The following is a 26,063-nucleotide window of genomic DNA, read 5'->3' as shown; positions in this document are numbered from 1 at the left end:
CGCCAACGTCCTCAGCCACCCCAGGACTGACTGAACGGGCATACCACTCCATTGACACAGGTAATGCTCACCCAATTAGGGTCCACCCTTACCGGGTGTCTCCTCAAGCTAAAACTGCTATAGAACGGGAGATCCAGGATATGTTACAGATGGGTGTAATCCGCCCCTCTGGAAGTGCATGGGCATCTCCAGTGGTTCTAGTTCCCAAACCAGATGGGGAAATACGTTTTTGCGTGGACTACCGTAAGCTAAATGCTGTAACTCGCCCAGACAACTATCCAATGCCACGCACTGATGAACTATTAGAGAAACTGGGACGGGCCCAGTTCATCTCTACCTTGGACTTAACCAAGGGGTACTGGCAGGTACCGCTAGATGAATCTGCCAAGGAAAGGTCAGCCTTCATCACACATCTCGGGCTGTATGAATTTAATGTACTCCCTTTCGGGCTGCGAAATGCACCCGCCACTTTCCAAAGACTTGTAGATGGTCTCCTAGCGGGATTAGGAGAATATGCAGTCGCCTACCTTGACGATGTGGCCATATTTTCGGATTCCTGGGCAGACCACCTGGAACATCTACAAAAAGTCCTTGAGCGCATAAGGGAGGCAGGACTAACTGTTAAGGCTAAGAAGTGTCAAATAGGCCTAAACAGAGTGACTTACCTTGGACACCAGGTGGGTCAAGGAACTATCAGCCCCCTACAGGCCAAAGTGGATGCTATCCAAAAGTGGCCTGTCCCAAAGTCAAAGAAACAGGTTCAATCCTTCTTAGGCTTGGCCGGTTATTATAGACGATTTGTACCGCACTACAGCCAAATCGCTGCCCCACTGACAGACCTAACCAAAAGGAAACAGCCAAATGCTGTTCAGTGGACCGGAAAGTGTCAGAAGGCCTTTAACAAGCTTAAAGCGACACTCATGTCTGACCCTGTACTAAGGGCCCCAGACTTTGACAAACCGTTCCTAGTAACCACAGATGCATCCGAGCGTGGTGTGGGAGCAGTTTTAATGCAGAAAGGACCTGATCAAGAATTCCACCCTGTAGTGTTTCTCAGCAAAAAACTGTCTGAGAGGGAAAGCAACTGGTCAGTCACTGAAAAAGAATGTTATGCCATTGTCTACGCTCTGGAAAAGCTACGCCCATATGTTTGGGGACGGCGTTTCCACCTGCAAACCGACCATGCTGCACTAAAGTGGCTTCACACCGTCAAAGAAACTAACAGAAAACTTCTTCGGTGGAGTTTAGCTCTCCAAGATTTTGATTTCGACATCCAACACATCTCAGGAGCTTCTAACAAAGTGGCTGATGCACTCTCCCGTGAAAGTTTCCCAGAATCAACTGGTTAAAATCGTCCTTGAGATGTGGAAAATATTGTTAGTCTTTATGTACTTGGTAGTATATTTAGAGATGCATGTGTCTTATTAACTCTGTTTTCCTAGAGCTCCAGGAAGAAATCCCAGCCAGTGTTTCACCCTAGCTGAGATTTGGGGGGCGTGTCATAAATATAAAGGGAAGGGTAAACCCCTTTGAAATCCCTCCTGGCCAGGGGAAAGCTCCTCTCACCTGTAAAGGGTTAAGAAGCTAAAGGTAACCTCGCTGGCACCTGACCAAAATGACCAATGAGGAGACAAGATACTTTCAAAAGCTGGGAGGAGGGAGAGAAACAAAGGGTTTGTGTGTCTGTCTGTAGTCGTCTTGGCCGGGGACAGAACAGGAATGGAGTCTTAGAACTTTTAGTAAGTAATCTAGCTAGGTATGTGTTAGATTATGATTTCTTTAAATGGCTGAGAAAAGAACTGTGCTGAATAGAATAACTATTTCTGTCTGTGTATCTTTTTTGCAACTTAAGGTTTTGCCTAGAGGGGTTCTCTATGTTTTTGAATCTAATTACCCTGTAAGATATATACCATCCTGATTTTACAGGGGGGATTTCTTTATTTCTATTTACTTCTATTTTTTATTAAAAGTCTTCTTGTAAAACACTGAATGCTTTTTCATTGTTCTCAGATCCAAGGGTTTGGGTTTGTGGTCACCTATGCAAATTGGTGAGGCTTTTTATCCAACATTTCCCAGGAAAGGGGGGGTGCAAGTGTTGGGAGGATTGTTCATTGTTCTTAAGATCCAAGGGTCTGGGTCTGTAGTCACCTAGGCAAATTGGTGAGGCTTTTTACCAAACCTTGTCCAGGAAGTGGGGTGCAAGGTTTTGGGAAGTATTTTGGGGGGAAGGACGCGTCCAAACAGCTCTTCCCCAGTAACCAGTATTAGTTTGGTGGTGGTAGCGGCCATTCCAAGGATAACGGGGGTAATATTTTGTACCTTGGGGAAGTTTTGACCTAAGCTGGTAAAGATAAGCTTAGGAGGTTTTTCATGCAGGTCCCCACATCTGTACCCTAGAGTTCAGAGTGGGGGAGGAACCTTGACATCCCCCTAAACCCTGTGCAGCTGGACTCGTGGAAGCTAAGGTGCCTGGCTTTATAGATAGAAGGATACAAAACAGTCCCAATAAAATAGTTAAAAACTCCATAAAATATCCCTTGTAAAAGCCTTTCTGCAACATGCATTGCACATACAGAAGAGAGGCCAGGGTGACATGGAAGAAAGTGCTCATTAGTGATCTGTGGTCATGCCAGACTCATGCCAATTGCACATCAATCCATCTCTCTCTCTCTCTATCTGCTCACACTCGTTTATATTGAATGGAGATTTGTTTAACACTCTGATGTCTGCGTGGCACTTTGGCGACCAAGAGCTCCATGCACATGCAAGTGCTGAGCATTATTATTGTAATCCGAAGTGACTGAAGGGGTCTATTTTTGAGAGTCCTGTCTCACACCTTCCACCTTAAAAATGCTCCTGTCCTGTCTCCTTGCACGCCTGATGGGCCATGTGAGTGACAGTCTGGTTACTGGCTCCACGGGAGGAAACAAACCACAGGCTGAAGAGGTGCCAGTGAGAAACACGAGGGAGCTGAAAGGGCTCCTGGGGGATGGACCTGTCAGGCGGCAGGCCCCTCACAGCCAGCTGCTCAGTTGTGACATAGATGGGACAGGCACAGAACACAAGGCAGGGAGGTGCTGGGTTTGATACTCTGGATTGGCAGGGAGCAGTCTGAGGCACTGGATGTTTTTGCCAATGGGCTAAGGAAAAATTGGAGGATTGGGCCAAAAGAAATCTGACAAGGTTCAACAAGGACAAGTGCAGAGTCCTGAACTTAGGACGGAAGAATCCCATGCACCACTACAGACTGGGGCCTGACTGGCTAAGCAGCAGTTCTGCAGAAAAGGACCTGGGGATTACAGTGGATGAGAAGCTGGATAGGAGTCAGCAGTGTGCCCCTGTAGCCAAGAAGGCTAACGGCATATGGGGCTGCATTAGTAGGAGCATTGCCAGCAGATGGAGGGAAGTGATTATCCCACTCTATTCGGCACTGCTGAGGCCACATCTGGAGTATTGTGTCCAGTTTAGGTCCTCCAACTACAGAAAGGATGTGAAAACTTGAAGAGAGTCCAGTGGAGGGCAACGAAAATGATGAGGGGGCTGGGGCACATGACTTACGAGGAGAGGCTGAGGGAACTGGGGTTATTTAGTCTGCAGAAGAGAAGAGTGAGGGGAGATTTGAACAGCAGGAACAGCAGTCTTCAACTACCTGAAAGGGGGTTCCAAAGAGGATGGAGCTCGGCTGTTCTCAGTATTGGCAGATGACAGAACAAGGAGCAATGGTCTCAAGTTGCAGTGGGGGAGGTCTAGGTTGGATATTAGGAAACACTATTTCACTAGGAGGGTGGTGAAGCACTGGACTGGGTTATCTAGGAAGGTGGTAGAATCTCCTTCCTTAGAGGCTTTTAAGTCCCAGCTAGATAAAGTACTGGCTGGGATGATTTAGTTGGGATTGGTCCTGCTTTGAGCAGGGGGTTGGACGAGATGACTTCCTGAGGTCTCTTCCAACCCTAATCGTCTATGATTCTATGAACTCAGGACATTGGGTGTTGAGCCATGAATATCACCCTGGGAGCAGAGCATGTCTGAAAGCCTGGCCCTATGACAGAGCTACAGTGTAAGAATCTCGTCCCCAGTCAATGCAAAGAGTTCCCTCTCAGGCCTCAGAGCCTGCAACAAGGGAGATACCGCCTGGCTGCATCCGCCCCCCCAAGCCCTAGGAAAAAGGGATGTATGTGCAGAGTACTGGAATGGGAAACTGTGGAGCACTCACAGGGATCAGGAAGTGAGAGCACTGGCTAGTGTCTAGGCAATGCGCTTGGAGATGCTTCCCCTTCTCTGTGAGCTGCCCCCACCACTGGGTAAAGAGGCAAAAGCCGCTGTTCCCATGGGGCTGTCAGTAAGTAACTCATCTCAGAAGGGAAGGTGGAGTCGTATGAGTTCTAGGACATATTCTTGCCTGGGGATTTGACAGCTCCCCTGATGTTTTATGCTCTCTCTGCGGGGGAGGGGATGGCTGGCTCCTGCTGTGAAATCAGCCCTTGGCTCTCCATGTTCCTGCTGCCTGTAGAAGGCTGCAATCACTGACTGTCCCTGATGTTTTGCAGAGGTCAGTGATTGGTAGGCACAGGCTGAGTTAGCTAATGGCTGTGGCATGCAGCACAGGGCCCCACTCTCTGAATTGCAGCTCGATTAAGTTGTACTTAAAATGTTCTGGTCTGGCCCAGGCCATGAAGGACTGAAAGTTGCTGTTTGGTGTGAAATAGATTGGTGGTCTCAGTGCCATTCGGAGTGGGCAGGATCCCTCATCACACAAACCACCATCGCAAGTGTCATTCGCGGACCCTTCATGGCTCGTCTCAGCAAAGGCTAGAGACTCCATGGCATCTACGAGGGATTGAGCTAGTGCTGTTGATTGCACATACCATAACGATGGGCAGCAAGACAAAACCCTAAGGCAGCTGAGACAGACAGTCCAAGGACTGATTGCCCCATGGAGACCAGCTGAAGGAGTTTTATTGCTGTGCAGACATACCCTAAGAGACTGAGGAAAGTCTGCTAAGGCCACGAACACACCCCAAACTGAGGACCTCCAGACTGGTAGGAAGTGACCCAGGGGAAAATTGAATTTGGGCTAACTCAACTGGGCCTGACACTTTGATAAACCCCTAGGGCCTTGGGCTGGGACCTGGTGGAGTGGGTGGGCCTGCGTCCCCCTACCTTCCCTCCCCCCAACCGCTCCTCCATAGTGACAAACTCTCTGGGGGAGCAATTGAAGCACTCTGGGGTGAACTGAGGCCACAGCTGGGGCCCCCCTCTGGGATGATTAGGCCAGCAGAAACTGTAAGGCCATGAGCTGACAACTAGGCCAGCTTGTCATTGGACCTTCCCACTACACACCTACACAGTCTTTATTGGGGCATTCATTGCACTGGCTGAGGTACATCACATGTTGTGATAGGCATGTGTAGGACCCATAAATCTTGAAAGGTGTGTGGGGGGTGGGGGTTGATCATTGTAGCAGTTCAGATTTGTCTGCAGGTTTAGCGTCTGTTGTTCTGGCAGTTCATGGGTCCTGGTCTGTGGGTAGCTGGCTTCCAGTGATGAGCTTGGTGAGGGTGAGGGGTTGTTTGAAGGCCAAGGAGGGGATTGGGGAAAGATTTCTGTCAGGATGTGGTCCCTGTTGACGATGGGTTGTAATTGTGTAATTATACCCCATGTGGATTCCAATGTGGGGTGGTTGATGAGCAGTCAGAGGGCTGTTTTTTATTTTTCCATATTGAAGGCAGGGTCTCTTGGGTTGTTTGGGAGGCCTGTTCCATGATACAATCTACTTCTTTGGTGGAGTGTCCTTGTTTGGTGAAGGCAGTTTTAAGTGCGTTAAGGTGTGTATCCTGGACTTTCTCCTCGGAGCATTTTCTGTGGTGTTTGAGTTCCTGGCTGTAGATAACAGATTTCTTGCTGGGTTTGGGGTGGTTACTGGATCTTGAAGGTAAATGGGATGATCCATGGGTATCTGGTTGTCTGTAGGGTTCCATTGTTGAAACTGATCATGGAGTCCAGGAAGTTGGTGAGGGCATCGGAGTGCTCAAGAGAGAGTGGTTGTTTGTCAGCGATCCCTCGAGGTCAAGGATGATCTCTTTCACAGGTTTTATTTTTCATGGGTCCTTTGGTGACTGAGTAGTCTGATTCTTGAGCCACAGGCTTGTTGGCAGACATTGCTCATTGGCAGACATTGCCCAACCCAGGGGAAGACAGGGTTGGGCCACAATTGCTGCTTAACAGTTGTCTTGCCTTTCTTTTTTGGCATTTTTCTGTGACCAGGTGTCACTGTGCCTTCGTGGATCATGACTGAGAATACCAAATTCAGGACAAACTGCTGAGAAATAGGGAGACACCACCCAAAACCGAGGATTATTCTTCCATAAGGTATACCAAACCAGCAACAAAAGTAAACTTCTGTTTCACCATACTGGCTAACAAGAAGTCAGACATATAGCCTCCTTAGGTATTCCAGTCCTTGTATCACCACCAGAAACACTAGACTTAATGATGAGTGGTTCTTTAAAACCAATTTTATCAAGTAAAAGGTTCTTCTGATCCCAAAGGACCAGCAAGACACCCAGGTCTATATACAGCTCAGATCTTACTCAATAATCACACTGTTGCCATCCTATAGTATCTAAAATTTAAAGGTTTATTTATAAAAAAGAAAGAAAGGTGAGGGTTAAAATTGGTTAAAGGAATTGAATACATACAATAATTGCAAAGTTCTTGGATCAGGCTTGTAGCAGTGATGGAATAAACTGCTGGCTTGTTAAATCTCTGGTTGCTTCCAAATCATTGGAAGGTCCTCCGTCCCTTGGTTAGAATGCCCCCATTAGTACAAGTTCATCATAGTCCAGAGGTTTGAGCAGGAAAGAGGCAAAATGGAGATGTTTCCAGGGCCTTTTGTAGCTTCTGCCATGTGAAGGGAAACCCATTGTTTCAAACAAAGCCCGCAGCACAGCTAGTGGAAAATCACAGGGAACAAGATGGTGTTTGGAGTCACGTGGGCAAGTCACACGTCCATGCATGATTTCGCTTAGTCATAGCAGAGGCCATTACCTATACTTCAGATGGAATGTTCACAGGAAAGTCCATTCAGTGTAGATGGGTGTCTTCCAGTGTGAGTTAAGTGTTCTTTTGATGGGCCACCTAACTTGAATAGTCCCGTCAAGATGTGCAGGCTAAATACCTTGTAGGCTGTGATGTTATTGACATGAACTGTGACTGTATAAATCATTGTTGCAACCAAGGTCCTGTAGTTGCACAAAATCTCATACAAAGGAGGTCAAGTAAGGTGTCTATGAAAAGGTCACGATTTGCTGGTTATGATTATGCTATCTGTATGCATGTATCATTTTTGTATTTAAAGTTATGAGTATTGGCTCTATACCTGTTTCAAATGTTGGCTCCTGGGGTAATGCCCATGAAGTAATCAGCCAGATATGCCATGTAAGATATCTGCAAAAAATGTTATAATTTGCCAGATATGATAATCTTGTTTATATGTTTGTATCACCTTTGTGTTATGAGTTATAGATATGTCTGTATTTCAAACTTGTGCTATGCTTCTGGGTGACACCCCAGACAGTTTGGCATCACCTCTGACTAGCCTGCTTGATGGCCCATTAAGGACCATCAGCTACACTATTGACCCATTGAGAGAAGGCAGATACACCTTATGACGCAGCAAGGCATGCAGGGAGATGCCTATGGAGAGAACTCTAAGGCTTCCAAGGCAGTTTGTGTTTGAAACAAAGGAAAGACAGGCCACATGACAAGAGACTATAAAAGGCAGTTGCATCTTATCCATTTTGTCTTCAATCCTGCTTCTTACCTCTGGAGGAACTTTTCTACAGACTGAAGCTCTAAACAATGGACTGAATGACCCATCCAAGCTGTGGATGTACTCCAGAGACTTGACTTAAGCCAGCAGTTTATTTCATCACTGCTACAAGCCTGAACCAAGAACTTTGCCATTACTGTATGTAATTAATTCTATTTAACCAGTTTTAACTCTCATCTGTATTTCTCTCTTTTCACGAATAAAGCTTTAGATTTTAGATTCTAAAGGATTGGCAACAGCATGATTTGTGGGTAAGATCTAACTGGTATATTGACCTGGGTCTCGGGCTTGGTGCTTTGGGATCAGGAGAAACGTTTTTTCTTTTACTGGGGTATTAGTTTTCATAATCATTCATCCCCATAAGAAGTGACGCTGGTGGTGATCCTGGGAAACTGAAGTGTCTGAGGGAATTGCTTGTATGACTCCTGATTAGCCAGTGGGGTGAAGCCGAAGTCCTCTCTGTTTGGCTTGTTTGGTGTGCCTTAGTAGTAAAGGACCCCCAGCCTTGGGCTGTGACTGCCCTGCTCTAAGCAATTTGTCCTGAATTGATACTCTCAGTAGCGTTCCGACAAAGGTCGCTTTGTTACATAGGCATTACCCCAGGAGCAAACATATTTGAAATACAGGTATAGAGCCAATATTCATAACTTCAAATACAAAAATGATACATGCATACAGATAGCATAATCATATTCAGCAAATCATAACTTTTCTATTGACACCTTACTTGACACATATTCTATAAAATTTGTTGCAATTATATAACAGTGGTAGCAACAATGATCTGCATTGTCATATTTTAATCAGGTAACGTCACACCAGGGCAAGGCAATTTTCCTCAAAAGTGGACAAGTCTTCACCAGTTACCCCTATTCTGGGCTACTGTCTCCCAGTGTGGGGTGTCAATGCCACATCTCTTGATGTTTATCTTGAGGGTGTCTTTAAAGTGTTTCTTTTGGCCTCTCCATTTCCTTTCTCCTTTGGTGAGTTGGGCATACAGTAGTTGTTTTGACAGGTTTCAGAGTAAGAGCCATGTTAGTCTGTATTCGCAAAAAGAAAAGGAGGACTTGTGGCACCTTAGAGACTAACCAATTTATTTGAGCATATGCTTGAGCTGTAGCTCACGAAAGCTTATGCTCAAATAAATTTGTTAGTCTCTAAGGTGCCCCAAGTCCTCCTTTAGTAGTTGTTTTGGTAAGTGTACATCAGGCATGCACACACTGTGCATGCTACACCTCAGATGATGCTGGATAATCAGCCCACCAAACGGAAGATTTTGGCCTACCTGAGGACACTGACATTAGTGCGATGATCCTCCCACTTTATGTTGAGGATCTTCCGAAGAAAGTGCTGGTGCTGGCATTCCAGGTTTTTCAGGTGTTTCCTGTAGGTCATCCAAGTCTCACAGCCATAGAGGAGAGTTGGGATTACCCCCGCTGTATAAACTAAAAGTCTAGGGTGTGTTCTGTTGTTGTGATTGTTGAACACCGGGTGAGACAGTGTGCTAAAGGCAAGGCTGGCACAGCGAATTCTGTGCTGAATCTCAACATCTATGTCTGCCCTCTGTGAGAGATGGCTGCCAAGATAGGCAAAGTATTCTACATTTTCCAGATCTTCTTTGTTGATACAGATCTTCCTTGCTGGGTCTGATGATTGACCAGGGACTGGCTAGTGGAGAACTTTTGTTTTGCTGATGTTCAGAATTAGCCCTAGGCTTTTGTAAGCTTCAGAAAAGCAACTAAGGGCTATTTGAAGATCCTCTTTTGAGTGCACAATCATCTGCATACTAGAATTTGGTTTTAGTTCTGGCACAGAGATGAGAAAAGTTGAAGAGGTTGCCGTCAGTCCAATGCTGGATGCCAATGACCTGTGGTAGACAGTCTTGGGTTAGTGTTTTCATAGCAGCTAAGAAATTGGAGAAAAGGGTGGGTGCCGGTACACAGCCTTGTTTTACATCAGTTCAGATGACAAAGGGCTCAGAGATAGAGCCACTGCACAGGATGGAGGCAGTCATCTGGTCCTGGAGGAGTCTGACAATGGTGATAAATTTGCTTGGGCAGCCAAACTTTGACAAGATTTTCCACAGAGCCTCACGGCTGACAGATTTGAAGGCTTTGGTCAGATCATTAAAGGTCTTTATACAGCTCCTGGTGTTGTTCTTGGCATTTTCCCTGGATCTGCCTGGCTGCGAAAATCTTGTCGGTTGTGCCTCGTGTTGGTCTGAAGCCGCACGAGGACTCTGGAAGTACTTCCTCTGCAAGAGGGAGCAGGCGATTCGGTAAGATTCTAGCAAGGATCTTCCCAGCGATGGAAAGGAGGGCAATGCCTGATAGTTGCCACAGTTGGCCCTGTCTCCCTCTTTGAAAATGGTGATGATAGTAGCATTACGCAAGTCAGCAGGGATTTCTTTGGTGCGCCAGATTTTGAGCAGCAATGAGTGAAGCTTGTTAGTCAGTGTTTCTCCCCCTACTTTCAGTACTTCAGTTGGTATGCCATCAGGATCTGAAGCTTTATTGTTTGTCATTTGTTTAATTGCTTTGCAGACCTCCTCACATGTCGGTGGATTGGCAAGAGTTTCTCAGATTGGGTGCTAAGGGATGGAGTTGATGGTGTTATCAGTCACACTCAAATCTGAATTTAGAAGTTTTTGGTCATGTTCCTTCCAGCGCTCTTTGATGGGTTCGTTATCTTTAAGAAGGGCACTACCATCTTCGGATCTCTGAGGTGTGAGGCCACATGAGTTTGGTTCATACAGGGTTTTTGTCTCACAAAAAAAGCTCCGCATATCATGTCCGTCACTGATTGTTTAGATTTCTTTTGCTTTGTCTTCCCACCATTTGTTTTTGATTTCTTGGATCCTCCTTTGAACTTCAACTTTGAGGTGATGGAAAGAGCTCGGCTTCTGACAGGGGATAACGGTTGGTTTTGCCAGTTGCAGAAAGCTTTTCTCTTCTGGTTCAAAAGGGCTGTAATCTCAATGTTGTTGTTGTCAAACCGTCCTGATGGCGGTGGGTAGCAAGGCCAATGGTTCCTTGCATGCCTGATGGATGGTATATTTTAGAGCTTCCCAGCCTTCTTCTACTCTTGTGTTGCCATTTCCAGGTGTGCATATGGCCAGTTTTTTTACTGAGGAGTGTTTGAAAGTTCTCTTGTGTGCTGAGGATTGAAATCTTTTGGATGTTGTGTTGCCGTCTGTGTGATTTGGATTGCTTTCTGTGTTTCAGTGCAATCCTGATGGACATGAGTGACCTCACCAGGCGGTTGTCAGTCCAGCAATCGTCTGCTCCTCTCATGACATGAGTGATTTGGACATCTCTGCGACCCTGTGTTCTTACAATGCCATAGTCTAGGAGGGGCCACTGTTTTGAGCAGGGATGTTGCCAAGTTGTTTTGTACTTGTTGCTTTGCCTGAAGATTGTGTTTGTGATCACAACGTCATGCCCTGCACATTTGCTGAGTAGAAGGATGCCATTGGAATTGGTCTTGCCCACTCCTTCCTTCCCAATGGTGCTACTCCATATGTTAGAATCTTGGCCAAGTCTTGCATTAAAATCTCCTAAGAGGATTATCTTATCTGTTTTTGGAATGGATGACAAAATTTTATCAAGGTCAGTGTAGAAGGTTTCTCTCTGTTCTTCTTCAGTGTCAAGAGTCGGTTCATATGCACTGATGATAGTGGCAAATGACTTATTGACCAGTTGGATGCGGAGGGTCATAAGGTGCTTATTGATGCCAATGGGGAGCTCAGTCTGGTGGTTGACTAGAAGGTTTTTGATTACAAAGCCAACAGTGTGTATTCACCTGTTGCTTGCTGGTTTTCCTTTTCAGAAGAAAGCACCCTCTTCCCTCAGGTGGCCTTCATCTGCACATCTTGTTTTGCTGAGAGCAGCGATGTCAATGTTGTACCTCGAGAGGTGGTTGTTAAAGTTGTGGTGGAAGTCTGTGAGGGAGTTTAGATTGCCTGTCCAGAAGATGCAAATATCATCAATGTATCTCAGGTGTACCATTGGTTTTGTGGCGCGTTTGTCCATAAGTCTTTCATTCAGGTGGCCCATGAAGAGGCTGGCATGTTAGGAAGCCATCCTAGTACCCATGGCTGTTCCCCTGGTTTGAACAAAGTGTTTGCTGCTGAGTGTAAAGTTGTTATGGGTGAGGATGAAATGAATGAGTTTGGCAATGATATCTGAGGTCTGCCCATTGTCTTGTAAATATTTGAGACAGGCAGCGATGCCATCATGATGAGGCATCATGGAGGGAGGTGACACACATGGTGGCAAGGATGGTGTTCTGAGGGAGGTTGTTAATGCTGTGGCGTTTCTGGAGCAAGCACAGCATGAGAGGAGGCCCCAGACTAGCCAATAGTGCAATGCTTGGAGCACAGAGCTGTGCTGTGCTGATGCAGAGCAGGGACTTGAACTTGGGTCTCCTGCAGCCCAGCTGAAGCCCTCACCACTTGCTAGTTGAGAGGGGGCTTTGCTCGTTCTTGCTTTCTCTGGCCAGACATTCTAGCCTGGCCCTGAAAAAGCTCCCTGGTGACACGTGAATTGAATCTGGTGTGTCCTCTTGAAAAGCTTTGGTTTTGATGAATTGCAATTTTCCAGCAAGACCTCTTTTGCTGGATATTCTTGACTAGGTCCATTTCTGACTAATTTGTCTGTTGGTTAATCATTGTCCCAGCTCACACATGTTATGGGTATAGAATTCCTTTATTCTTTCTGTCAGCTGCTATTATAGGGATTTCAACTCTGATTAAAAAAAATTAAAATATTGGATCCTCCTGGAGCCCCTTGGAGATCCCTTTGGAGACCTCCCAGATCCCCCTGAAGAACCCTAGATTCCTTTGGAAATCACTATATATCACCATGGAGATCAAACAGATGCATACAGAGATCAGACCCAAAGAGCAACCTGGATCAGCTCAAAGCACTTCAGATATTACTCTATGTCAAACCTGAGATTGTCCCAAGCATCACTCTGTCTCAGCTGAGGGATACTCTAAGATCAGCCCAGAATAGGAGATGCGAGGAACAAAATTGTATTTTATCCTAAAAAATGTAGTGATTTTGGAGGGATTCTCCCCAGAAGTCCTGTCTTGCCCTGCAATCATTATCCAGCACTTCCCCCTCTGCAACAACAACATGAATCCTTCATGAAAAATTCATTGGCTTGTACTTTCCATTAGCACAAAGGGCAGCTGTCCTCTGCCAGTGCAGCATCTCTGCAAACACAAGTGCTAGTGGAAAATACAGAGGTCTGGCTCCAGCGCCAGACCTGCTTCTAATCCTCACAGTCTGTGGGGAGGAGTGAACAGGGCAGGACAAAGTGCAAACTCCTGAGCTTTCTCCCTCCCTGACATTGAGAGCCAGGTCCTGCACTCTTTGGCTAGGGAGTCTCCTGGGACAGTTCCCAGTTTGGCTATCAGCCTCCCACAGAGGGTGTGTTTTGCCCTGTGTCTTAATGGGGTGCAAATCAAACTGTCTCAGCCCATGCCTACTTTGGTCAATGTAAGATATGTTGGCACACAGCCACTGCAGTTAGTATATCACTTGTGCGTGTGCATACTTGGCTTCTTGCTTCAGTGTGGCACGTACTCCCCAGGAGTGCTTATGTCAATGCACAGTGTGGTTCACCATGAGTATATCCCAGTATGCAGTGATGGTGGGGCTGCAATGAGTTGTGCAGGGGTGACTGGCAAAGGGTCAACTTCCCCCTGTGCAACTTTTCCCATCCCATAATGTCATCTATATCCCATAATTTTTGCACCTTTTTTGAAAATCACACGAACATGTGCATCCCTCCTTGCTAGCCGCTACCTCTGATAGAAGCACGGAGTCTGCACTGCTCTTCACTAATGTCACAAGCATTGCAAGCACAGGGTGCACGACCCTCTGGGATTTGCAGAGCTGTGAGAAGAACTGAATCAGTGGGGAACATGATAATTTCTTGGAGGACAGATTGTTGTGGGACATGGTGAGAACCAATTCAAGGTTGATGGTGGCATTCACAGAGGAGCTGCAGGTGGTGGAATGCAGCTTCTTGGCCCAATAAAGGAGCACTGACTGGTGGGATCGCATTGCAATGCAGGCTTGAGATGATGAGCAGTGGCTGCAGAACTTTTGAATGCACCAGGACATATTCCTGGATCTCTGTGCTGAGCTCTCCCCAGCTTTCCAGTGCAGGAACACCAGAATGAGATCTGCACTGACTGTGGAGAAGCAAATGGTGATTGCACTGTGGAAACTTGCAATGCCAGATTTTACTGATCAGTGGGAAATCATTTTGGAGTTCGAAAATCCATCGTGGGGGCCATTGACATGCAATTGTGCAGGGCCATTAATTGCATCCTGCTATGCAGGACCATGACTGTGGGCAATGTACAGGACATAGTGGATGGATTTGCAGCAATGGAGCTCCCAAACTGCGGTGAAGCTATAGATGGCGCACACATCCCTATTTTGGCACATGCTCGCCTTGCTACAGAGTACCTCAACAGAAAGAGCTACTTTTCTATGGTTATGCAAACATTGGTGGATCACTGGGTAGGCATCACCGACATCCATGTGGGCTGGTCAGGGAAGATGCATGATATTTGCATCCTTAAGAACACAGGACTTTTCAAAAAGTCCCTGCACACAGGGACTTTCTTTCCTGATCAGCGGATTACCATTGGGAATGTTGAAATGCCCATAGATACCTGGGGGACCCAACCTACCCCTTGCTCCCATGGCTCATGAAGCCATACACCAGCCCCTAGACAGCATCAAGGAAAGATTCAGCTACCAGATCTGCAGGTGCAGAATGACAGTTGAATGTGTTTTTGGTAGGGGAAGGGATGCAGGTGTTGTTTACTCACAAGATTGGCTCTCAGTGAGAAAAATACCCCAGTGGCTATAGCTGCCTCCTGTGTCCTGCATAATATCTGTGAAGCAATGGGGGAAAACTTGCCACTTGTGTGGAAGGGCTGTCTGCTGAGTGTGAACATCTGGACACAAGGGTTATATAGTTCAGGCAGGCTTTGAAAGTGCCCTTTAACAGTGAGCCACGTTAACCACTGTGATGTACCGTGCTTTACCTGGCCCTGCTGTTTCAGGCTGGTTAGGAATTGTGTGGTGCTTGGTGTGCATATACGCTATAACACAGCCAATGCATCTATTAATTTTGCGTTGCTTACTCTACATTTATGTGTATTAGGCCTGGTCTACAGTACTCGGTTATTTTGGAATTAGCTGAGTTAATTTGAAATAAAACGGATTCCATCCACACGACCAAACTGTTTTTTTTCGATTTAAAGGGTTCTTTAATCTGATTTCTGTACTCCACCTCGGCAAGTGGAGTAGTGCTAAAATCGAGATCGCAGTTCTGGGTTACAGGCACTGTGGACACAATTCGAAGTTATTGGCCTCCAGGAGCTATCCTAGAATGGTCCCTCGTGGCCGCTCTGGACAACACTCTCAACTCCGATGTACTAGCCTGGTAGGTAGTAAAAGCCCTGGGAACTTTTGAATTTAATTTCCTGTTTGGTCACCATCAGCACAGTCCACCATCACAGGCGACCATGCAGAGTCCACCATCACAAGAGACCACGCAGTCCCAGATTTGCAGACGAGCTCCAGCATGGTCCGAATGGGAGGTACTGGATCTCATTGCATGTTGGGGAGACAAATCTGTTATGGCAGAACTACGTTCCAAAAAAAAAGAAATGCAAATACGTACGCTAAAGTCTCCAGGGCCATGACGGAAAAAGGCTACTTCAGGGACACAGAGCAGTGTCGCCACCAGGCATTGCTTGCTATGGGAAAGGGGGCCCAGCAGTTTAAAAGAATTGAAATGAATGCAGAAGAAGCAGAACGCTGCATGCCCCTAGAGATTACCATGGCTGTCTGCAAGCTGAATTCTGTTGCCCGGCCACGTGTGATGGCTTACTCACACCAGAGTGGCAGGCACTTCAGTATAAGAGGCAAAATGCGACCTTGTACAGAAAGAACATGTGCTGTGTACTATGAATTGCCTGTTTCACTGAGAAAGAGTTTCCCCTTTGTTCTCTAAAATGTGTCGTTTAAAATACTACCCTCCCTTTTTCTCCTCCTGCAGGTGCAAATGTTTCAACGCAGCCCCTATCTACTCTGTCCCAGAGGCTGTCCAGATTAGAAGGTGGAAAAAACGAACTCGGGATGACATGTTCACCGAGCTCATGCAGTCCTCCCGCACTGATAGGGCCCAGCTGAATGTGTGGAGGCAGACAATTGCGGAGTCCCATAAAGCATTAAATGAACATGAAGAGAGGAGGGACGTGTGCAATGAGAGCAGGCAGGGTGCTACGGTCAAGCTCATGGGAGAGCAAACTGACATGCTCCACTGTATGGTGGATCTAATGCGGGAAAGGCAGCAAGACCACAGACTGCCGCTGCAGCCCCTGTATAACAGCCCTCCCTCCTCCCCAGTTCCATAGCCTCCTCACCCAGACGCCCAAGATCACGGGGTGGGGCAGGGGGGAGAGGCTACGGGGACCCACACACTCAACCCCAGAGGATTGCACAAGCAGCAGAAAGCTGGCATATCCAAAATTTTGATTTGGTTTCTGGATTTGTACCTTCCCTCCTCCTCCACCCCCCTAAACCAATACCCTGCCCCTCCTCCCCTGTCTACCTTCTGATTTCTCTCAATGTGTTGTGCAACAAATAATAAAGAACATTTTTTTAAAACAATTGTGACCTTATTTCCTTTCATATATATAGGGGGCGGGTAACTTCAAGAGAAACAAACACAACTGTCACACCATATCCTGGCCAGTTATGAAACTGGCTTTCAAAGCTTCTCTGATGCGCAGTGCGCCCTGCTGCGATCTTCTAATCGCCCTGTTGTCTGGCTGTGCGAAACTGGCCACCAGGCGAATTGCCTCAACCTCCCACCTCACCATAAACTTCTCCCCCTTACTCTCACAGATATTGTGGAGCACACAACAAGCACAATTGGAATATTGGTTGTGCTGAGATCTAACTGAGTTAGTAAACTGCGCCAGCGTGCTTTCAAATGTCCAAATGCACACTCTACCCCCATTCTGCACTTGCTCAGCCTATAGTTGAACTGCTCCTTAGTATTGTCCAGGGTGCCTGTGCACGGCTTCATGAGCCATGGCATTAAGGGGTAGGCTGGATCTCCAAGGATAACTATAGGCATTTCAACATCCCCAACAGTAATTTTCTGGTCTGGGAAGTAAGTCCCTTCCTGCAGCTGTTCAAACAGACCAGAGATCCTGAAGATGCGAGCGTCATGCACCTTTCCTGGTCATCCCATGTTGATGTTGGTGAAACATCCCTTGTGATCCACCAGTGCTTGCAGCACCATGGAAAAGTACCCCTTGCGGTTTATGTACTGGCTGCCCCAGTGTTCCGGGGCCAAGATAGGGATATGCATTCCGTCTATCGCCCTGCAGTTAGGGAACCCCAGCGCGTTAAAGCCATCCACAATGGTCTGCACATTTCCCAAAGTCACTACCCTTGATAGCAGCAGCTCAATGATTGCATTGGCTACTTGCAGCACAGCAGCCCCCACAGTAGATTTGCCCACTCCAAACTGATTCCTGACTGACCGGTAGCTGCTGGGCGTTGCAAGCTTCCACAGGGCTATGGCCACTCGCTTCTCAACTGTGAGGGCTGCTCCCATTTTGGTGTCTTTGCGCTTCAGGGCAGGGGACAGCAAGTCACAAAGTTCCATGAAAGTGGTCCTACGCATATGAAAATTTTGCAGGCACTGGGAATCATCCCATACCTGCAACACTATGCAGTCCCACCAGTCTGTGCTTGTTTCCCGGGCCCAGAATCAGCATTCCACAGCATGAACCTGGCCCATTGCCACCATGATCTCCCAGTCACCACATGCCATGCTTCTAGAAACATCTATGTCCATGTTCTCATCAGTATAGTAATGGCGCTGTTGTCGCTTCCTTGCCCGGTTTTGCAGGTACTGAACACACTGCTGGATAACGCGCGAGGTATTTACAATGGTCAAAACTGCAGTGGAGATCTGAGCGGGCTCCACGGCTATGGCGCCTGCACGGGTAATCCTGGACAAAGGGCACGAAACGTAGGAGAGCGGAGTGGCAGCGGAAGAGGTGCTGTTCGGTTCACGATAGCCGAAAAAAGGCGGGAAATGGCTGTCTTCTGTAGCTTTCACAGCAGCGGGAGCCCAGGACAGACAGCATGGGGAAGCTCGGTAGCGCGGCAAGAGCGGGAGAGCAGAGTGGGCGGCGGAAGCTGTGCTGCTCGGTTCACGATGGCCGAGCAGAGTTGGCAGCGGTTGATGAGGAAGAGAAAGAGCAGATACTTATAGAGATTACACAGAAAGACGATAACAAATGCGAGGTGGATTCATAGTACCAGGAGAGAAGTGGTGCACCGTACTGCACCGTCTGCTGAAAGCAGTAGGGCGTCTGCACGCCAAAAAGGTGCAAAACAATTGTCTGCCATAGCTTTCACGGAGGGAGGAGCGACTGACGACACACACCCAGGAACACCCGCGAGAATGTTTCTGCCCCATCATGCACTGGGAGCTTAACTCAGAGTTCCAATGGGCAGCGGGGACTGCGGGAACTGTGGGATAGCTACCCACAGTGCACCGCTGAGACATTTGATGCTAGCCTCCGTACTGTGAACACACTCCGCCGAAATTCATGCACTTTAGCGGGGACACACAAGACCAAATGTATAAAATCGCTTCCGAAAAATTGAATAGAATAATTTCAAAATAATTTTGTACTGTAGATGTAGATGTAGATACTTCATTCTCCTTACACTGTGTTTGTCACTGAGCCTATGTCCCACTGTACAATAACAAGTAAGTCAGTGCTTTCAGAACTGCTAGGTACTCTGCAGCATATGTTGTGAACTAATAAAATCAATTATATTCCAAATAGTAGCATTTTATTCAGTAACAAAATCAGTGAAAAGAAAAGTCTGTGCACTTTTAAAGAAAATATATTAAAAACTTAATAAATGAATAGACCAGAACGTCTGACGGGGAAAGAACATTTGTGTCCATTTTAGCCACACGCACACGAACCATGGCTCTCACAGGTCAGTGTTTGTGCAGCTGTGGCTATCCTTGATGTCCCCTGGGATGGAGTGGCAGTGGCTGGGCTTGAGCTCCTGATACCAGGTGGAATATTGAGAGGGGGACGCAGGTGCTGGAATGGAGTTCTCCATGGATTGCACAGGGAGGTGAGCCCAGGATTGTTGAACCTACAGGTCCACAAGAGTCTGCAGCATCTGTGTTTGTGGCCAGAGAAGATCCATGATGTCCTGGTGCATCTCCCTCTCCTTTTCTGGCCAGGGCTCCTGGGTCTTTCTCCTATCTGCTCTTTCTTTCTCCAGGCTATCTGCAATATTCACCCTCCAGGCCCTCTGATGCAGCACTGGCTTGCAGGATCTCGCTGAGCATGTCACTCTGAGTCCTCTTCATTCTCCTTCTTTTCTGGTTCCATGGGTGTGGAGGGGGACTGCCTCAAGGTCGCAATGGCAGAAGCAGCTCCAGGCAATGCAGAGGTACAATGGAAAGCAAACATTAAGATTCTGAACTCCTTTCCCTGGCCCCCCTAAAGTTTTAAACCAGGCATGCAGATTGAAACTTCTGCCTCAGAGCTCTTGTACACTGCACTACGCAGCTCCAGCCTTGGTGAGTACAGCTTGCCAGTGGTGAGGGAGATGAAGAGGGAATTGCTCAGTTGCATGAAGCTATGAGGATAGGGCAGTAGTACTGAATGCTGGCACCATTTTCCACGAGGGGTGGGGACTTTAGCTGCTATCTCACTCCTGAGGGTGACAAAGGCATAGAGAGCACAGCTGCTGCTGTCGTCCCAGAGCTGCCCAGGCCTATATCCTGCTAGCCTGTCTACTGCAATGGCGCCTGCTGAAGTTATTGCCAAAGGGCATAAGAAAGTCTCCTACCATGGAGGAAGCAATGAGGCTGCCATGCCTGGAAACCTTCGTCAGAGGATTGCAGTGTACCTTCATGGAAGTTTCATCGAGCTCTCTCAGGAGGATTCAAAGGACATCCCTGGGCACCTCCCCCCCCCCCCATCTCCGCACTTAACTCTGCAGGGGGAATGAAAAGCAACTCTACCTCTCTTTGTCTGTTTACTCTTCTGTTACAAGTAAATTAAAGATCGCTGTGTCCTGCTAAGTTGTGGGTACCATCACTGTCATGGGAAATACATTTACACACTTACCTTCCCCTGCACTGGGCTCACCTGTGCTAGATTGCTGGAGCATTGGCCTCCTAAAGCCTGGAAAGGACCCAAGTCAAGCATCAAGCTGTCGTCCCATGTCATTATTGTAGGTGTGCTTCAAGGCCCTGGAGCCCTTGGTTTTACCACGTATATTACCCAACGTGGAGAGAATTTTGAGCCTTGACCAAGCCGGCTTTTGCTAAGGCCGCAGCACATGCAAGCAAGTACTCGCGCTGACCACATTTGTTGAAAATGGCTTCCAAAGAAACTTGAAAACAGGTGCTGTTTTCATTGATCTAACAACAGCGTACAATACAGTATGGGACACTGACCTGCTCATGAAGGTATCACGGGTCCTGCTACCTTGGGTCTCAGGCATTGTTGAACTATTCCTCCATGATAGGCAGTTCAGAGTCCATATGAGGGAGAAGATGAGTGCTTGGAGACAACAGAACAATGGGTTACCCCAGGGCTCTGTGCTTTCTCCAACCCCGTACAACCTTTACATTAATGACCTGCCAACAACAGAGTCACGAAAGTTCATTTATGCAGAAGACATCTGTTGCAGTACCCAGGCCTGGATATTTCACGAGCTTGACGCCACCTTAAACCGGGACATGGCAAAGTTAGCTGACTACTGTATGACTTGGGGCCTCCAGCCAAGTGTCATAAAAACAGTCTCCAGTTTGTTCCATCTTCATCATGCCAGCACAGCCCAAGAACTGAATGTTTATCCGAATGGTCAGACGATGAAGCATGAAGTAGAACCGGTCTGTCTAGGTGTAACCTTCGACAGCACACTGAGTTACCATGCCCGCCTGAAGAAGACAGAAGCTAAAGTTAAGACACACAACAATCTTCTTAGCAAACAGACAGGTTCATCATGTTCGTCATGGGGTGCTCGTGCTCCAACTCTGCGGACGTCAGTTCTTGCCACCTTGTATCCAGTGGCAGAGTGCTGCGCACCAGTGTGGAGTCGATCATCACACACCAAACCGGTGGATTCGCAGTTGCATGCTGCCATGTGTATCATCTCCGGCACCCTGTGTCTGACTCCATTCCCATGGCTCCCAGTTCTGAACAGTAGCGCTCCTCCTCATATCAGACAAGAGGTTGCCACTGGCAAGTTACTGGAGAAAGTATGTGCCAACTCAAGCCTGAGGTTGCACAATGACCTTTTTAAACCACCAGCTGCAGGTTTGCCGTCACATCGCCCATTATGGTCTCATCCGCCATGCCAGGATGTCAGGGCTGAAACACTCTGGTGAGAGGAATGGATATCTGTTATAATCCCCAGCCAGTCTCTCATCACCGACCCCACAATCGGCCGCCTGGTTTTGACTTGCCCCGTCACCAATGGTCCCTGTTGAACAGGTTCCGGACCAGGCAAGGTCTCCAAGCAGCCAGCCAGTGTTGCTGGGGCCTTCGTGACAGCCCTTTGTGCAGCTGCGGCACAGCACAGATGATGACGCACAACGGTCGAGGTTCAGCGGTGGCCTAGAAGAACTGCATCACGCCACTGAGGATGCCATCGCTTGGCTAGACAACTATGCACACGCTAAATAAAAATAACTGGGAGGAGGCCCCAAGGCCAACCCAGGACACGCTGGAGGGATTATTTCTCCTGGCTGGCCTGGGAACTCTGGGGGATCCCCAGGAGCAGCTGGAACCTGTTGCGGCAGAAAGGGAACATCTAGAAGATAATAAGTCAGCATGGCTCTGTCAAGAACAAATCGTGTCAAACCAACCTGATAACTTTCTTTGACAGGGTAACAAGCCTTGTGGATAGGGAGGAAGCGGTAGACATGGTCTATCTTGACTTTAGTAAAGCTTTTGATACTGTCTTGCATAACCTTCTCATAAACAAACTAGGGAAATGCAACCTAGACGGAGCTACTATAAGGTGGGTGCATAACTGGTTGGAATGAAGTGAGCTGTAGCTCATGAAACCTTATGCTCAAATAAATTTGTTAGTCTCTAAGGTGCCACAAGTCCTCCTTTTCTTTTTGCCACTACAGACTAACATGGCTGCTACTCTGAAACCTGTTCCCAGAGAATAGTTATCGGTGGTTCACAGTCATGCTGGAAGGGCATAATAAGTCGGGTCCCGCAGGGATCAGTTCTTGGTCAGGTTCTGTTCAATATCTTCATCAGTGATTTAGATAATGGCATAGAGAGTACACTGATAAAGTTTGTGGACAATCTTGTGAGAGGGGTTGCAAGTGCTTTGGGGGATAGGATTATAATTCAAAATGATCTGGACAAACTGGAGAAATGATCTGAAGTAAATAGGATGAAATTCAACAAGGACAAATGCAAAGTACTCCACTTAGGAAGGAACAATCAGTTGCACGCATACAAAATGAGAAATGACTGCCTAGGAAGGAGTACTGCGGAAAAGGATCTGGGGGTCATAGTGGACCACAAACTAAATATGTGTCAACGACGTCACACTGTTGCAAAAAAAGCGAACATCATTCTGGGATGTATAAGCACTTTTGAAATTCAGACCCCAGGGTCTCAAGTTGGGCACCAAGAAAATGAGGAACACACAATTGTGGCCACGTGTGAAAAGTTGGGTTTAAATGACCTATCCATTATCATGTAGGAACTGAAGGGCAGAGGCTGGGCCAGAATCCAGTTCTCCAGGATGTCATTCGACTGCTTCCACTTTGAGATCAGCCTCTCTCTTCCTGCACTTTGGTGCCTCATTCACTACTCACCTTCCAGTTTCCACAACAAATGAGGCAGGGGTCCTGCTGACAACAGCCTCCTTCACTACCCCTGCTTCCTTTCCTGAGCATCCTGTGCATGAATGAAGCAGGGGTCCTGTGGAAAAAATAGTATGTGATTGTGAGGGATGTGGGCCTGTTCTGTAATAGCTGACGAATACTGCATGCGACCTAGTTATTGGGATGTTTTCTGTTGGCTGTGTTGGTTTGATTTGATATTGGGCTCTAAGGAAAAGAAGCAGGAAGAATGAAGTATGGGTCAAGATAAGCTCCTCCCTTCCTCCAGCAAACACTTCAGGGTTGTTAAGAGACAATGCCTGAGTTATTAGCTGCGAAGATTCCACCTCAAGGCTTGGCCCAGTTACAAAACTTGTTTTGCCAGTGGGGGGCATGCTGGGAGCTGGCAGTTGAAAAGGCCAACAAATGACTAAAATGACTCTCTGTCTCCCTAGGTCAGGGCAATTATTGGGAAGACGTTCAGGCAGACACCCAGGACTTATTGGGGTATCTAAAGAAGCCAGGGTTGCCTGGTCCACCACCACCATATGGCAGGGCTGTAGGGAAGACAGACATGCCCAGAGACTCTTTGTTGTTTAAAATCCTTTTCTCTGAATGCTTTGTTCCTACTCTTACATATAAACCGCAGTTGGGTTTTTAGAAGGCTGTGTGCGGTCGCTGTATTCCCCGCTGCTCCGACTTGTGAAGGGAACCAGGTGCCAATTGCCAAAGCCTGGTGGTGTGAGCACATGGATCTACAGGGTACAGAAGCCCAGGGCCCAGTCTAAGAGTGGGAGAATTGTGAACTTCCCCCCCAGAAGAGGTGCAGACTCAAAGAGGGGGCACTCAGAGATCGTGGAAAAAATGGTATCTGGCCATGAAGTAAAGACTGTATCATAATGCAGGGGGATATAGTGGACTAGAGGTTCTCAACCTTCTTCCTTCTGAGCCTCCCCATCCCCCGCAACATGCTATAAAAACCCCACAGCTCACCTGTGTCACAACTGGTTTTATGCATATCCAGTAGATTAAAAGTCAGGGCAGGTGTTAGGGGGTAGCAAGCAGGGCAATTGCCAGGGGCCCCTTGCCAGAGGGGGCCCTTCAAAGCTAAGTTGCTCAGGCTTCAGCTTTCTGCTCTGGGATCAAACAAGTCTAACGCTGGCCCTGCTCTCTGGTTTATTTTGGCGGACCCCCTGAAACCTGCTCGTGGCCCCCGGGAGCTGCAGACTGAGGGTTGCGAACCACTGCTGCAGTGCATATGCAGAAGGGGTCGGGATTAAGGTTGCACAGACAAACTTCTGAACTGTGGAGTGCTTGACTTTGCAGCCATGCTCATATTCTTTTAGTATAAATACATTTCAGGCAGCATCTTTAACCCTCTGCTTATATAGAAAAGCCCCCAAAGCCCCCACCTGCAGTGAATCTCAGCATACAGCACAGGGCCAGTGCTTTGTTGTGATGGGTGCTCTGGCTGCCTGTCATGACATCCCTTGATCCAGCTGTGGGGCCTTTCTCCTTCTTGACTCCTGGCCATGCCAGGAACCCTGCTTTTCTTCTGTTGTTGAAAGCACCCTGGTCCCTGGCTGGTCCCCTCCCCCAACCCTCAGATGGTGCAGAATTACCATATTCCTTTGTTGGGAGCCACACTTCTGCTTGTCTGGAGGAGCAGCTGAGGCAGGAGAAATGTGCGTTTCCATGCCGGGGCTTAGTCTGGGATGCATTGTGCCTCTGAAAGGAATGTTTCCAATGTGCTTGAAAGAGATAATATGAGTGCATGCAGGAGGTGCTGGCGAGGGGGCTGCGCCGGGCTGGGGGAAGGGGTTCTTCCTTTCCGCTTCATTCATCGGACACAGAATAGAAGGTGCCTGGTGAGACAGGGGCTCTGACTTGCCAGCCTGACTCGGGTTCACCAGTATCGCCTGCTCGTTCAGGGCAGCAGGCAGCAGCCTCTGCTGAGGGGTGGTTCTCTGATTTTGGCCAAAGAACAAGTGAACTGATTTGAGAATCCCAGGATTAGCTTCCAAGATGCCTCCTCTGGTCTGTCCCTGCTGCAGAGAGCTCTGCTCTGAGCTGAGCCGTCTCCATGTGGCGGTGGCGTGAGGTCTCAGAGCAGCCAATGGGATGGGAACACATTACCCCTGCTAGGATCCTGCCTGCTCGTTCCTGGGCACGGTGCTAGGCTTCCTGTCCACACAGCTGTGCCAACACACCTCAGCCTTGCCCTGCCGCATCCCTGTGCTTCTCCTGTCCCGGATTTCCTCTGTCAGTGCACCTCAGTCCTGACATGCAGCATCCCATCTCCCCCACTGAATCCCCCCAGCTCTGCCAATGCCCCTCCCCTGATACTCAGCCCTCCCATCTCCCGCCCTCCGCCCCTCCCCATGATCCTGGGGCTCCACACATCACTCTGCTGTTGTGCCTGGATCGTGCCCACCCCAAATGGAGCCTTAGTAGCTGTTAATGTTATTTTTATTCACTGGTTTCTCAGCCTTCCCGCAGAGACTGCTCCCCAGGGAGTTTTGCCATGTGCCCGTTTGATCTTTGACACCTCAGGCAGCTAGGTTGGATTTAGCTGCAAATTGTATTTTGTCCACACTTCTCTTGCTCATGAAATCAGCGTTGGGTTGAATCCAGCAGGGGAAAGTTTTGGCCCCAAAGGAAATCTGTAGAGAAACACAAATAGGGATTTACTCTGAGTTGCAGTTATCAGCTGATTCCTTTGCTTGGCCTCCAGGAGTGACTGAAGCTATTCCAGGAGATTTTTTATTCCATCATGACCTAATGTTATTTTCTTAAAATATCCTATTAAAATCTCCTGGATTCAATAGTCACTGGGAGATTGATGCCAATTCCTGGAGACTCCAGGCCAATACTGGAGGGTTGGCAACCCTAAGTGGGAGATTGGTGTCTAAGAACAAGTCCAGAGTGCTGAGCATTATGTAACTCCAAGCCTTTTCCAGGTGACAGGCTGTGCTGGTGCCAAGCTAATTTTTAACTATTAATAACTTTATTCTAAATTTACTCTTTCAGGTTTAAGTGTCTGCAGAGTTTGAAATTTCAGCTATTTCTGAGTCATTCATTTGCAAATCTTAATGCTTGTGGGCTTTTTTAAATGAGAAAAGTTAATTATTTTCTTGCTCACTTGACTGGATTTTCCTTCACATTTAAACAAAAAGAACCAGAGAGCTCAGACCCCGCCCGGAGAGCATCAGCCCCAGAGGGGAGCTTTGGGGACACTGTGCAGGAGATTTGGATGGAAGCTGAGTCACTGCCGTAATTA

General features: G+C 47.6%; 2 long non-coding RNA genes across 2 annotated transcripts; one reads left to right on the top strand and one right to left on the bottom strand.

The window, feature by feature from the left end:
- Window positions 1-1,648: 1,648 nt before the first annotated feature.
- Window positions 1,649-16,538, top strand: LOC311533154. Its single transcript, XR_014714515.1, has 3 exons — window positions 1,649-1,739; window positions 15,123-15,304; window positions 15,923-16,538. It is a non-coding gene; the product is annotated as an uncharacterized lncRNA (long non-coding RNA).
- A 2,251-nt stretch (window positions 16,539-18,789) lies between these two features.
- Window positions 18,790-25,062, bottom strand: LOC311533155. Its single transcript, XR_014714516.1, has 3 exons — window positions 24,406-25,062; window positions 22,778-22,883; window positions 18,790-21,315 (listed from the first exon to the last, which is right to left on the bottom strand). It is a non-coding gene; the product is annotated as an uncharacterized lncRNA (long non-coding RNA).
- Window positions 25,063-26,063: the final 1,001 nt, after the last annotated feature.

Source organism: Lepidochelys olivacea, assembly GCF_965140295.1.
Source record: "Lepidochelys olivacea isolate rLepOli2 genome assembly, chromosome: 19".
NCBI lineage: Eukaryota > Metazoa > Chordata > Testudines > Cheloniidae > Lepidochelys > Lepidochelys olivacea.
This window is presented reverse-complemented; position numbering and strand designations above follow the sequence as displayed.